The following is a 14,337-nucleotide window of genomic DNA, read 5'->3' on the forward strand; positions in this document are numbered from 1 at the left end:
CTACAAATGAGACATCTGCTTGAATATCCCTACTTGTAATTTTTACAAAAAATATGTTAACCACTATTTGCATCACAGTCCACCAGAAGCCCTAGCAATTCTTATTGCTTTTTTTCTTCAGAATAACCATCTAGCTGTTCCTAAGTGCATAATCTGATACTTTTTCTTAATAATTTTATTTTTCTCAGTGTTGTTTTACTACCTAGTTTTCCAAGCTGTTCCTGGTTTTCCAGTTCCTTGTAGCATAGTGTCACCTGTCAATTCAATATGCACCCTTTCTATGTTACCATCCCTATCATCAAGGATATCATGGAATTGTACAAGAACCAAAAGGGAAATCCTGCAGAAATGCCATTAAAACAACTTTCTCGTTTGACAGAGGATCACTGACAGCAACTTGTGGAACATGCCTTGCTAACCTACCAGGGTATGCATTTCAGAATCATCTCAGCAAGTCCATGTAAAAAATGAGATGGTGCCTGATAAGCATGCAAGATGGTATGAACACCTTCCCCTGGTACTGAGAGGAGCTCTGCTATCCATGCCATCCCTACATTTTCTCAGAGAAAGTCAAGCTGGTTTCAAATTATTAGTTTGGGACATATCTGCTGGCTAATCATAGATCTCCTTCTTACCCTAATGCTGCTGTCAGGTCTTTTGAGGAACTGATATTGGTCTAACTATACAAAGCAAAAACTCTGCCATCTAGGTCAGGACATCAGTGCCACCAGAGCTCACAAAGTGCTTACCCCTCTCAAAATTTCCTCTTCTCATCCTGGTCTGGAACTCGTGAGTGTCAACAGAATGACTGCCCTAAAAGAAGTTAAAGCAAAACAGAAGATAAAACAACTTCATTCTTACAAAGACGTCTGCATTTTGCATCAGCCCTGTGCCTGCAGCACCTTGCCGTCTTGCCTGTGGTCTGTCAGTCCATTTTCAGTTTTAAGCTCCTCGAGGCAGAGGCAGGACACTTCATCCTGTGTTTACTCCCAGTAATGTATTGTGCCTCCTACGGTGGCTTGACCACTAATTGAAGCTGTAGCTTGCTGTAGTCACAGAGGGAATGCAGTGCAATCCTTCTAATTCCAAATTGCTTTCGATTGCGGCGCACGGCACAAACAGAGACATTGCAAATGACAGCCCACACAGAGAACATGGACTTCCTGGGAATTTAAAACTTCCATGATTTATAGCCCAATTTTGTAAGACAATCAGCAACAGACTTTTCTAATTAATTAGCAAACAGAGAGGCAGTCATGGAGAATACCTATTTTACCATCCTGTTTTAAAAATCTCTATCAGCAACCTTTTCCCCCTACACACAAAATATCTGCATTTAGCAAGGACCAAATAAATTTAATCACTCTCTGCTGATGTAATGACTTAATCTTCCTCTTATTTTATGCTTTGACCAAAGTAACACTGGGTTAAATGTATATTTTTCCACTTCAGCAGAAAAATTCATGGAGGAAAAAACAAATCCCACCTGCTCTGACATATTTCCATTTTATTTTGGAGAACCCCAAATCCTAGTTTTCCTAGCAGGCCTGTTCCATTGTGTTAAAACCCCCTTCCTAATTATGCCTCAACATTGATTCATTACTTCAGGAATGGTTTAGGTGCAGAAAGTCAGTCTTGGAATTCAAATCTGTCTGCCTGAAAAGCCTCAAAAAACCATTTTCCACACTTCCCCACCCACGGATTTGTTGTTCTTCTGTCAGTTCATGCTCCTTCTGACATATGTCCTGATTTGTTTGTTAGTACAAGACAATGAGCAAAAAAGGTAGAAAATTACACATAATTAAGTAAAAATATTTTGCCTATGGGGGAAATTAAGTAAAACCTGACTTACTTTGTAATGAACTGTGAGCTGACAAAAAATACTCAATATTACCCTAAATATTTTTTGTAATAGTAGTGATACACTGTACAGGTGGGCAGCTTAGCATGTAATTTCTTAAAACTGCAAATCAAACACTACTCTGGCTTTTGAAAGCCAAAACTACCTACTCTCGATACAGCAAGAAAATTCAGTGTGGCTCACTGCATAGCTGTGCTGGGATATCAGCAAACCTTTGTAGCCTGGGTAAATAATTATGGGTATTTTTAAAGTTTCCGTAGCATCTCTTCTCCGAGAATTTCAAGCACACCAAATGTGTGCTCAGTAAGGTTATTGGACCTTTCTGGAGTCAGCATTTTATGCAGTTTGAGTGAACAGCAGAGGGTTTGTGGTTTGCCCAGAGAGTTAATGGCAGAGCTGGAGCAGAGTCAGAGTTCCTGCCATGCTTGTGCTCTCCTGCTCTGACCACAGGACCACACACCCACATCAGCCCCACAAAACAACCCAGGACCTGAGTGAAAATGTATTTTCAGTACAAGCTTTTGTTACATCTCTTCTATACAACCTACACTACAGCCCAGAACAACTGTATAACTCCATATTTGCTCTCAGATTTACCGCCTTCTCTGGAATTTTCAACCTCTTTTTATCCCAGTTAAAGGTGCCACGATCGAAAACTGATATTTCCACCTAGATTCTCCTTGAACTGTATGAAAATGCAGTGATAGAGGCATGAAAGCAAGTGAGCTGGGGGAAGGAGAATTCCTCAGTTTACTTTTTACACGAGTTACTTCATACAACTTTAAAAAACACTGTAGGAGAAATGCTGAAATCAATGTACTTTGTCTTTTGCTTGCAGAGAAGTTTCACAAGCAGCAATAAAAAACTCCAAGGAATAAGAAACCTCCCAAAACATTATTTTAAACTGAACTGAAACATTTGAAAATTAAATAAATGTGCAGGGAGCCAGAGGGAGTAGCCAAGTATTTGGAGCTGGCAATTACCATTGTTTAAGAGCCTGAGCTTGGTCATTTCATCATTGGAATTCCTTTGGATTTTTTTGTTGAAGCAGAAATTATATATTTCCTCATAAAATATGCAGTTTGGATTTCACAAAAGGTCAGTCCATCAATGGCTCTGGAATCCTGCTATATATGACTTGATGAAATTGCAAAATATTATGTTTCTAGTAACCTGCAGGGTCACTTCTTTCCCCCTCACTACAAAAGGCCTCTACTAGACATCATTTAAATCCTACTTAAGACATTAAAACAGGATTTAAGTGGGATTTTAAAGATTAATAAACCTCATGTAGGTCTTTAAAACCAGGATGAATTTAATCTGCAATTCCCAGCAGCACATCAGGACAAGCCCACAGCAGTTTTTCTATACTTGCCCTGTGAGTACAGAATACAACATGCAGAGAGTGAAAACATCTGTGGTTTCCACAACTATTAATCCAGTCACTGTCCAGACAATTAGGGAATCTAGTTATTTCCAGTCTGCTTCAGCACATTCATCAAATAAAGGGAAAAAACAATGGCAGGCACCAGGAAGCCAACCTCCAACTGCAGTGCCCTAGCAGAGCAAGCTGTAATATCAACAAGTATCATAAAATAAATTATAAATTATCTTAGGGATTGAATGTATTTATACATACTGAAATTGGGTTAGTGTCCAAAAAATGTGGGAGCACTCACAACATGGTGGAGTTTTATATTCATTCACCCAAGCCCTGTGCTCCTGGTGTCTACCAATTATTTTCTGTAAAGTTTACCAGGGACCAAAAAACTCCTGCTGGGTAAGATTTGCACACAGCCAGTAGCAAGCACATTCAATTATGATAGTGTTTAATTAACTGCACAATGAAACATGGCCATTAAGTAGTTTCTATCTCAAGGAAATACTTATAGAAAAAGTACCCAGCTCTTTTTCTCCTTGTTTTAGAGAACAAAGTGCAAAAAAGACAGATGCAACTGGCAGCAATTTTTGTCTCTTGGTGGCTCAGGAAATGTGGAGCCCAACTCTTACATAATGGACTGAGAATAAATTTAACTAGTCCATGTAGAGTAATCTGTAGGTATTCTTGCACTGACTGAGGGTCAGGTTTGGTTTTTCATTTAACTACCCACCCTGGCTATATAATAAATCTTACATAAACAAACCCAGACAGTAGGATTAAAGGATAAACATAACTAATGCTCTGATCCAGAGTCTGTGATGAATGAGAGAAAAAAAGCCAAACAAACCCCAAAAGATGCACCATGCACGCACATTGCCTTTAATTTTCCAACCTGTCCAAAGTCTATCTTTTTTTCCCTAAAACTTAACCTATATTTAAATACACTTCAGCTGATTTTGAACTCATTAGGTCATTTTCTTCTATTACCACCTAATAGGAAAGGGTTTTTTTTCCTGATATAGCAGTATTGAAGATTATTAACAGTAAATGCCTGTGAAAATCCATGATTTTATAACTTCCGTGTTCAAGACTGCTGGGAAAAATCATTCTGATGTTTACTGACCACAATGAAAGGAGGAATTCATTGCAAGGCACTTGGAAGATATATATGCATGCTATTTTATATTATTCCAATTTTACATTATTCCAACAATAACAATATAGAATAAATCTTTCCAATTGCATTACAGCAGTCAATTTGTGAAAAACACGTAATATTTGGAAATGCTAAACAGAGAAAATAGTGAGAAAATCTAAACCCAAAAACATACACAGAGGAAGAGCCTGAGGTGAGCAACACACTCTTGATTCCTTTCAAGCCACTGAGATTTGCATTATCACAAAAAAATTTTCTCTCTCGTAAAGAACACATTAAGAAGTCACTCAGCTCATGTTCACAACTGTAAGAACCTAAATACTACAAAGTCCTTCTGTATTTTTATAAGCTATTCATAAACCTGAATAGAAATTATTTGACTTAAGGTTATATTTTATGAATAATTTCTTTTGCAATTAATTGCATTTGACTGTCACAGTGATTATCTTATTACCAGTTTGCTTTGTTTTTACTGCTGGAATGTGCTTCTGTCACTGAAGTCCCAACTGAATCACCTTTCAAGTCCTTAACAGATCCTTCCTCTCAAAGAACTATGAATAACTTAGGGAAAGCATTTCCACTACAAAACTGACAAGATTCACAAGGAAAATGAAGTTATTAATTCTCCACTTTCCAAAATCAAAGCTGTGGCAAATTTTCTCTGTTATCAGCTTATGGACCCCATATTTTCCCATACAATGACAAACACTAGAAAGCATGATCTGAATGTCTATACAGATATAATTTATTATCTGAGAAGAACTAAAATGTGGGACCTCCAGGGAAAAAGATGACGGTGAACTAACATCATTTTAAAAATATATTAAAGAAAAGAGTAAAATATTTCCATATATGAGAAATAGAAAAACATTTCTGGAAATGAGCCAAGGTCTTAGCATGAGAAAAATCACAGGGCTCTCCTGATGAGGACAGTACCAACCTCCACAAATTGCCTTCCAGTATTTCACAAAAGAAAATCTGTACATTCAAATGAATGTTTTTTATTCCCCGGAATAAGTTTTGAAATATCAAGCGACTTTTTAGTGACTGGAAGAAAATTTCTTGCCCATTTCAGATTCAATCCAATACATCAACTCTGGAAAAGCATTTTCTCAGGAGAGCAATAAATGGAGACAAGTTGCAGCAACAGGACAGTGGCTTTGGGTAGGGAATCACCCGCAGACTCACATCAGCATCCCCTTCCATTTCCTTTAAATGCCTTCTGGTGCTTACTCCAGAGCAGAGAAATTGGGAGCAGGCTTTTTCACTCCCTTTTAGAACAGCAGACCCACGTTCAGAACACATTCACTTCTGCTGAAGTTGCTGCTGTGAAGGCACACAACACCTACCCCCTCCCAGTGTCCAACAACAGGGCTGCAGGGACACTGTCCCACAATTCCATACCTTATGTCCAGTGGGAAGTCACCAGTTAGCCAGAAATGGAAATTTTCAGCCACATCACCTATCTTTAAGGCCAAGCCATTTGTCTGAATATAACTTGTTTGAATATAACTCATTCTTCTGATGCAAGGAAACAGCGTTGTTGCCAAAAATTCACAGTTGCTTCAGATACTCAAGCCATGTGTTTGTCTGGTGGAGAATAACCATCCAAAGGGCAGAGCATGAATACAGCTGGAAACACAACAAACAAAAAGGATTCAAAATCACCCTCATAAAAAAAAAATAAAAATTATATGTTGCAGTAGTTACTACCATAGTAAAACACCCTTTCAGAGCTATAAAAACCTGTCTTCTGCATCTCTGCTCAAGTGAGAGTGTCCAAGTTTGCAAGTACAAGGCTCAAATAGGATTATCAGATGAAAGAGCACTTTTTCCCACTTGCTGTTAATTGCTCTGTACCTCCTCAGAACACAAATTTTGGAAGCATTTGATAAACAGCAGATGTTTTTTGTTTAAATTCACTTCACTTCTATAAATCGAATTACACGATCCATTTTAACATAGAACTTTAGAAATATTTAGGTTGGAAAAGACCTCCAAGATAAGCAAGTCCAACCTTTAGCACCAACAGGTAGAAGTACTTTTGTCTGTGGGCTGTGAACAGTAAGATAATGCAATAGTGCTTCATCTTGTCGCACTCGTATTTATTTTTTAGCAGCAATTGTAGCCAGTGATTTAATCTTTCTATACCTTGTGTACACCCTCCTGAAAGAAAACACTTACTTTTCACTCGTGTAAGAATCAGGACATGAATACCTGACTCATGTAGCATGAAGCTGTTGGCATTTGTCTCAGATGACTGGGTACAATCATGCTTCTGTGTACCTCCCTCTTCCCCCTGTACTTTTAAGATAATTTCTGCCCTGGCCTTCAAGGCAGTGCTGAAACCCACTGAGAACTTCAGTGAATATATTCTTTGAAAAGCTAGGGGTTTCCCTATGTGGTTCATGTTACGAATGGTTTGAGTGATACCCAAACACAAACCCCCAGGAGATTGCCTGGCATGGTTTCTTATACAGTATATAGCTCAAAAGTGCAGGAGCCCATATTGATTTCAGCTCAGCCAGGACTAAGGAAATGGTGTGCATTGAAATTCCTGTGTACTGTACAGAGACAGGGTTATTGACCTGAAACTGGGGTTCTCAGGGAATGTCACAGCTGCTGCTCAGCACAGTGGCAGCTACGCATTGCACAGCTCACCCCAAACCAGGGGAAATCCAAGCAGGGTTATGTGCTTTAATTGTACTCATCTCAGTGATGAGGGTGATTTCTTTTAATTCAGTAGGTACTGAGCACACTTCGAGCTGTTCCTCCTTTTCCCAACCTCCTGCAAGATCAACAGGAGCAAAAAGTGAGACTGTATTGATAAACTCAACCCAGAGAGCAGTAACCTGGCATTTACAGTCCACAGCTCTCTGAAAATAACGCCACTGAAAGTCTACTCCAGAGTCCAAGAGGAAGGACAGGTTAGAAAAGGCAAGGCTACTAAATGTCAGGGACAAAACTCCATCAGAATGCTTAAAAAATGAACAAGGTAAACATTCAGACATTCTCTCACTATTAGTTCACTGTATGAAGCCAAAGCTAAGTCAACTTGTTAATAATTTTGAATATATTCAGAAATCTATTATTGAAAAGATATTTCTGGTGCCTTTTTCATTCACTTATGAATTTTTATTCCCTCAAAATCAAATAAATACAAAATTCACTAGAATTTCTTTTAGGAATGAAGACTTCTCATATTCAAATTCTCCATACTGCAGGAAGGAAAATAATTGTCAGCAACACAGATGTAATGAAAATTCTGAAATCCTTTCAGCTTTGTGACTGGGGCTGGAGGAGTATAATCTTCTAACTCTAAGATTCTGGAAAGTAAAGTGATATTTTGCCTTAAGGCTGGTGTAGGTATTTGTGTGTGAGGTGACACTTCCTTGAACAGGCCAAAGTAAAAACCCATATTTTGCAGAAAATGAAACTATAACCACTGAGGCGGAAAAGAATCTCACTGAGGGATGAAGTTGAGTAGTTCTTAAAAAAAAAAAAATCTCCAAACAGTATGATCTCTCCAACAAATCCCAAAAAATTGCAACGATAAGAACAACTTTTTCCAAACATCTCTAATCAAAATGAACTGAAAATCTGCTCTATCCAACAGAGAGTTACAAGTGGAAGCCAGTTCCCCATCAGCAATCACTCACGTGCCCCCAGTGGTTTGGAGCACATCTGAAACCTGGCCTTTTTATCAATTCTAGAAAAAAAGTAATGGGGAATAGAGCATATGCTTTCTCTTCTACTCTAATGACCCTTTAACAGGCATATAAAGATACTAAAAGTTTGTGGGAGAAAGAGGAATAAATAACTTTAATTAAATTTATTCCATCACAAGTGCAAAATTATCTCCGTATTCAACTTTTCACAGTCAACTCTCTCTATGTACAAAGAGCCTGGAACTGAGGACAAGCTAAAACATTTACTTACTCTCTTCTAATTTGCTCTCTGTTTAACAACCCTTCAGACAAGGTCTCCCCACATTTACACAATAGTCACCTGGATCTGCTTTCCTTCCAACAAGTTTCCACTTGTGGAGGTTTTACCAGTAAGCAACTTCGTCAAGGCCTGAAAGGTGCTGGAAGCCTTTCTCAAAAGGTCTTGGAACTCCATGGAGGTCTTGTCCTGAATCCCTTGGGTAAGCTCTGCTATGCACACCAACAGGCCTGGTATCAATAAATCCATAAACACCACCACAAAAACCAACATTCTTTGCAGAAAGACAGCAGCGAGGCTCTCATAACCACATCTGTCAGCATTTGGCTTGTAAACAGCGACCAATTCAAATGAAAAATGAACACTGGCACCTTTCTGAAACCAGCAGGCTGTGAGCTTATGAGAAATGCAGAGCAAATTAAGGATGAGATCAAGCCCAATAATATTTCCAAAGAGAAATGAATCACTGAAAAACCCCACAGCAGGAAGAAAAAACAGAGCAACACTTTTTCGTGAGAGTGAGTAACTGAGGCAAGTTTTGATAGTGTTACCAACTTCTGCAGCAAGAAATGCTAGGCCATGTTAGGAGAGCCCACTAAAGAAGCAACTGTATGCTGAAGCAGCAAAGGTATTTGTCTAAAAAAAAATTAACTGTAAGAGGAGGATGAGTACAATTTCCAAGAAAAATACTATGAGACCTACTACTGAAAAATAAGCCAGTTTGGTTTATGTATCCCTGTCACATCCTTCCATGATGTTCAGCAAAAATGACAGCAGCAGTGTTTTTCATTACACAAAATGTTGGGTTATTGGTGGTTTATTGTAAGAATTTGGAGGATTTTTGTTTCTCAGTTCCTCATAGATCTGACTTCTTTTTCTCCTTGCTCATGAAGAGATTTGTTTCCTGAAAAGTCTTCAGAAAGCAGGCTAACTGAAAAGAGCTTGCATAAGTCCTAGGAAAACTACAGGCAATTACAGAAAATTGTAGCTGGTCATTCAGTCCATAACAAAAATAGATATCAAAGCAGTCAGCCTAAACCAGTTATTATCCCTCTTATTGAAATATCCTGCAGCAAAGTCTATGAAATAATATCACATGGAGATATCCCTAGTGGTGCCAGCACTTTCTGATGCCATCTATAGACCAAGGAGGTTGGATGTTGTATTTTTTCACTGCCTGCATGCTCTGGAGACCAAGGTGTGAGGCTGCTCACCCCAGCTCCTGAAGCAGAGGGAAAGACAAAAAAACCCCTGTTCCCACACACTGGCTGCATCACCCTGGGCTGAGCCACAAGCTCAGGGAGTTTTCCTGCTCCCTCCCTCCATTCCTAGAGCTCCCAGCTATTTTATTTACACAGTTCATGCCAGCTGGGAAGTGACCGCTGCCTCGAAGGAAGCAGAAAGGTCAGGAACTCATTTCACATGAACCTCTGAGCCAGCACAGAGCAGAATCTTCTCAGTAGACACAAAGGAATGACAAAAGTTGGGGGAGAAAGAATGGGGCAGAAAGATTTGGGGGGGCATTAAAAATTAAGACACAACAGAGATAAAACAGCAGTGCAAATGAAGAAAAAAATTCACAGTTCAAAGGACAGCATGAATTAGAAAATGAATTGTGCTACAAGTAAACCCAGCTAGTCCGTGAAAATACAAGTTCTATGTGCTCACATCATAACAATGAAGAGATTGACTGACTCTAAGCTACTGAACACAGTAAACCACCATTATTCTAATTATCTTCCAAGTTTTGACCAGCTTCTATCACTCTCAGGGGGATTTCTCCAGCAGCATCTTTACTTCCTATTTATGAATAGATGAACTTGTTCATGGAGCTCAGTATGTAAAAAACTAGATTGAACATGTTAGAGATCTACTAAAACTATATTTCCACTTACACAAGCAGTGTATTTATTGAGTTTAAATGTGGGTATTTCCAGTCTTTCAGGATTGCAAGATGAAGGAGACAGGATTGTACATATTTATGCTTGTATTTATTAACCCTGCTTAAAAACAGTGTCCTAAGAGCCTGACAGATTTATTAGCTGTTTCTAGGAGCCTTGCCACAGCCAAAGTGCTTCATGACAGGCAGAGAGTCTACCTGTAGGCGGAGGGTTGTTTTGAGGAAGGTGTTGAACAGGTTAAGAGTGATATTGCTGTCTCTGTACAAACAGAACTAACCCTTGAAACCAAAGACACTTGTCTTTTCCTCACAAGGCCAGTATTTTAAGCCACAAATGCAACCATGGGACAAACCTCATAAGAGCCATCACCATTCAAACTGGCCCATGAAATAAAACTCATCCCACAGCAACAGTCCACAAAGTGGGAGTTTACACGGGACTTGACAAAACACTTATAATCCTCTGCTTGACACCTCTTAAGAAGTTACTTTGAAAACCTCCCTTGCCCGTGCCTAAAAAGGAACAAAACCCCCCAAAACACCAAGCCAAGACCAAAATAAACCCCAGCTCTTTTTAAAGTAGTACTAACACTATTGTTTCCCACATTAGTGTGACTTGCCCAGAGATCACGAGGCAGCAGCTACATGAGAATGTAACGGAAGCAAAGAGAAGCTGTGCACAAAGCAAGATTAGGGAGAGTGACTAAAACCCGTGAGCTGTGCAATTAAAACGTTGACAGAGAGCTAAATCCCCCTAGCACCTTTCTCTTTTCCCATATCGCTCTTTCTCAGCAGAAAGCATTTCATTTAATCATCAAAGAGATTTTGGTGTTAAGACTTCAGCTGTCATTTTAGAAGTTAAGCCTTTTCAACTTACTTCATGATGTCAGTGATATTCCAAAAGAAACCTGCAATGCCATAAATGCTAAGTGTAATCTCATCACAAAACACACAAAGTAATCCTTGTTCCTACAATTGCTTTGCTGCAAAATAAAAAACACAGTCACAAAGAGTACAAGTGAATTAAATAATCTGAAAGATTCCCATTGAAGTTAGTACTGAAATTCCAGATATCACTTGTCCAGTTAAGGAAAAGGAATTTTCAGCCTGAAAACTTGATCAGAAAAGTGTGAGACTGCCTCTCTTTTAGCCAGTGAGCTTAGAAACTAATGTTTTATGTCATTGACATGTGTCCTTTATCAATAGGGCAGAAGAATGCTACTGCTATATACAGCAAATACACTTAATTTTCACATCTCTCTTTCAGGCTTAATTTCCTCCATGCAGATTCTGCTGCAAAGGCAGTTAGAGAGGAGAACGTCAGGAAACCTATTACTACTAGCTCTAAGTCTATCTCATTGAGGAGCTCTTAAGTACTTCATACTAAAACTTCCTGACTGGTCTTGCATGACTTATTTTCTGCAGCTGGTGCTAAAATCCAGAACAGTCAGATCTGCATCCCTTCAAATATTTTTTGTCAAACACAGTTCAGCCCAGTAAGCTCAGGCTTTCTAAGGCAGAATGTTTCTACAGAGGCACTTCAGCATCAGATTGTTCCTCACAGTATTGCAACTTCTCAAAAGTTTATTCTAAGCCTTATGGAATAACCTCTCTGTGCTACCAGACATGCTGCACTTACTGTAGGAGTGGGTTACTGTCACCCAGAGGTTTCAGTAGCTTTGTTGTGATGAGAAGCAGAGCTCTGCCAGGTGAGTGAGACTCAGAAATAAGTGTTCACTAACACACTCCAGAATAGTATTTAGAGAGTAGAAAATTGTCCTGGTTTCAGCTAGGATAAATACAAGGTAAGGGGGAGAAGATCAGATTTTAAATGGAATTGTTAGCTACCAGAGCACGCAAAGAATATTTCTCAGTGGTATCTGGTCTGTTTAGGAAGAAGGTGCTACTCAGCACCACGTTTGCAGAATCACACTTTGGAGCACAGATAGCCCAAGTAAATTTGCCATTTGCACAGACCCTTCTTCCTAAGGGGAGGAGTATTTTACAAACCCTGCAAGGGGGTTCAGGGTTTCAGCTTTTTGTATTACAATCTTAGCACAAACTTGCAAAAATGAGAATCACCTCTGATTAGAGATACAGAATCTGTGATTTTTCCAAATTATAGAAAATTGCTTTTGCTGTCTACTGATCTTTCAATGCCCAAATACATCATTTAATGTATTATTCCCAAGAGGTATCATACTTGGCACACGACCATACTAGAGTGGAAATTTCCCAACATACTAGATTGTATCAACACAATTTGTCATTGAGCAATAATTCTTTGCATGCAAATATCTGGATAGACTCCAATCAAAACTGTGTAAAACTCTAAACTACAAACATTTTAATCTTGCAGGCTGATGTGGAATGTTAGACTCCTGGCCTAGGCCTCCCTCGTCAGCATGTGCATTGCAACTAGTTTGCCTGTTACTGTGTGACATTCATCATTAATGTTGTAAAGAGAGAAGAAAACCTCAGAAGGTTTTATTAAGATCTGCTTATCTAAAAGGAATAAACCAAAAACAACCACCACCATCAAAACCCAAACCAAAAATACTACAAGTTTTCATGGCCACGGCCCTAAATATATGGCAAATGCACAGCTGTTGAATTTATCCCAGCATTCTCTCCCAATGAACATGTGTTTTCAATCTGAGTTTTAAACATTTCCTTTTTCTTTACAGCTGTAAAACAATACTTTCTAATCAGAAGATGGTGGTAGAAAAGATATTCTATTTTTAAGACATGCTGGGAAAGTGAACTGGCTCAATCATCTGTGAGGACTGCCAGTGGTGCAATCCAAGATGACAACTTCAGTGTCAAAGTGTAAAAATGCTCACAATAACATTTAGCTAAGAATCTGGTTTATACCATCATCTCAAAATTTTTCCATCTTTTTTAGATGATGGAGCATCAATCATGACAACTTGCTATTTAGAAAATGTTGAAGTTAGAACATTCAAAACTCCGTAAGTGTGGGAACATCATCCAAAAAAAATTTTTAGATAATATAAAACTAGAGCATCAATTGCTTTATTTACCACTGCATCTTCTCATTAGAACCTTCATCTGAAACTACAACACAGCTGGCTTCATCCAAAGCCCTGAAAATGTGTAATTCATTGCCTGTGAACTGGGGATTGGCTCACTGGGGACTCCTTCCACTGCAGCTTTTAAATAAGGATGTTAACTTTGTGGGCATTGAATGGCAGCAGTGCCAAAGGGGAGCTGAGGTGCTCTCTGCTGCCCCTGGAACTGACTCATGTTAACATAGACAAAACTTAATTTCTCAACCTCAGCTAGAACTGCCAAATTCAGTGCTGCTCTACCAGCAGTAGGAAGCAGAGCAGGCATGGGCAGTGTCACAGGGTGAAGAGAGAGGTGATGTGAAGCAGGGAGGGAAAGGACTCTTACGGGGCTTCTGGAGATCTGTGGGAAAGTAGAGGTGGAAGCAGCACCTGAACACTTCATGGGCACGAGAGCAAGGACAGACTTGACTGAAGATCCAAGTATGTATGTGGGTGGGGAAGGCAGCTGGGTGAAAGGAGGAGAGGGTTCCTAACAGAAAGGAGTCAGAAAGAAGAGCTGCCAGGTTGGCAGAAGAAGTGGTAGACAAGGAGGAAAGAATCTCTCTTCCTCTAGCTTACTGTTTCATGGGATACTATCAAAGCAAGGAGAGAAAGAAGAATACTGAAACTGTTGAGTCCTTCCCCAATTAATACACTTTCTTACACGACTTAAATATGTATATTTTTCATTCAGAAGTTAAAGATCAGATTCTTTATTATTCATAGTAATGGACATTTACAGTAATGAGGATGAACATTTATTGCAACTGATTTTTAAAAATACATGAAGTGTGTGTTTAAATTGTGGGGATTTTTTTTTTCTCATGTTTATCACATCATCTCACCCAAAGCCTTCCCAAGAAGAAAGCAAGAAAACCCCCACAAAGTTCATTCTCTTTCCTCAGCTGAGAACTTCCTGAGATAAAATGTATGTTACCTCCTCCTCTAACACATACATGAAAATTCCCTTTTCTTCCCCCAGAAAAAGGTCTCAGGTAAGCATTATTCCCTGCCAGCATTCCT

General features: G+C 39.1%; 1 long non-coding RNA gene across 1 annotated transcript in view; it reads right to left on the reverse strand.

Annotated features, from left to right (window-relative positions):
• Positions 1 to 748: 748 nt before the first annotated feature.
• The window catches only part of LOC108444711, a 54,210-nt gene continuing 40,621 nt past the window's right edge, over positions 749 to 14,337 (reverse strand). Inside the window, exons 4-5 of the long non-coding RNA XR_001859353.1 lie at positions 5,803 to 6,030; positions 749 to 813 (exon numbers count right to left, since the gene is read on the reverse strand). This is a non-coding gene — a long non-coding RNA (uncharacterized LOC108444711). The remainder of the gene's footprint in view (positions 814 to 5,802; positions 6,031 to 14,337) is intronic.

This window comes from Corvus brachyrhynchos, unplaced genomic scaffold (genome assembly GCF_000691975.1).
Source record: "Corvus brachyrhynchos isolate BGI_N302 unplaced genomic scaffold, ASM69197v1 scaffold281, whole genome shotgun sequence".
Lineage (NCBI taxonomy): Eukaryota > Metazoa > Chordata > Aves > Passeriformes > Corvidae > Corvus > Corvus brachyrhynchos.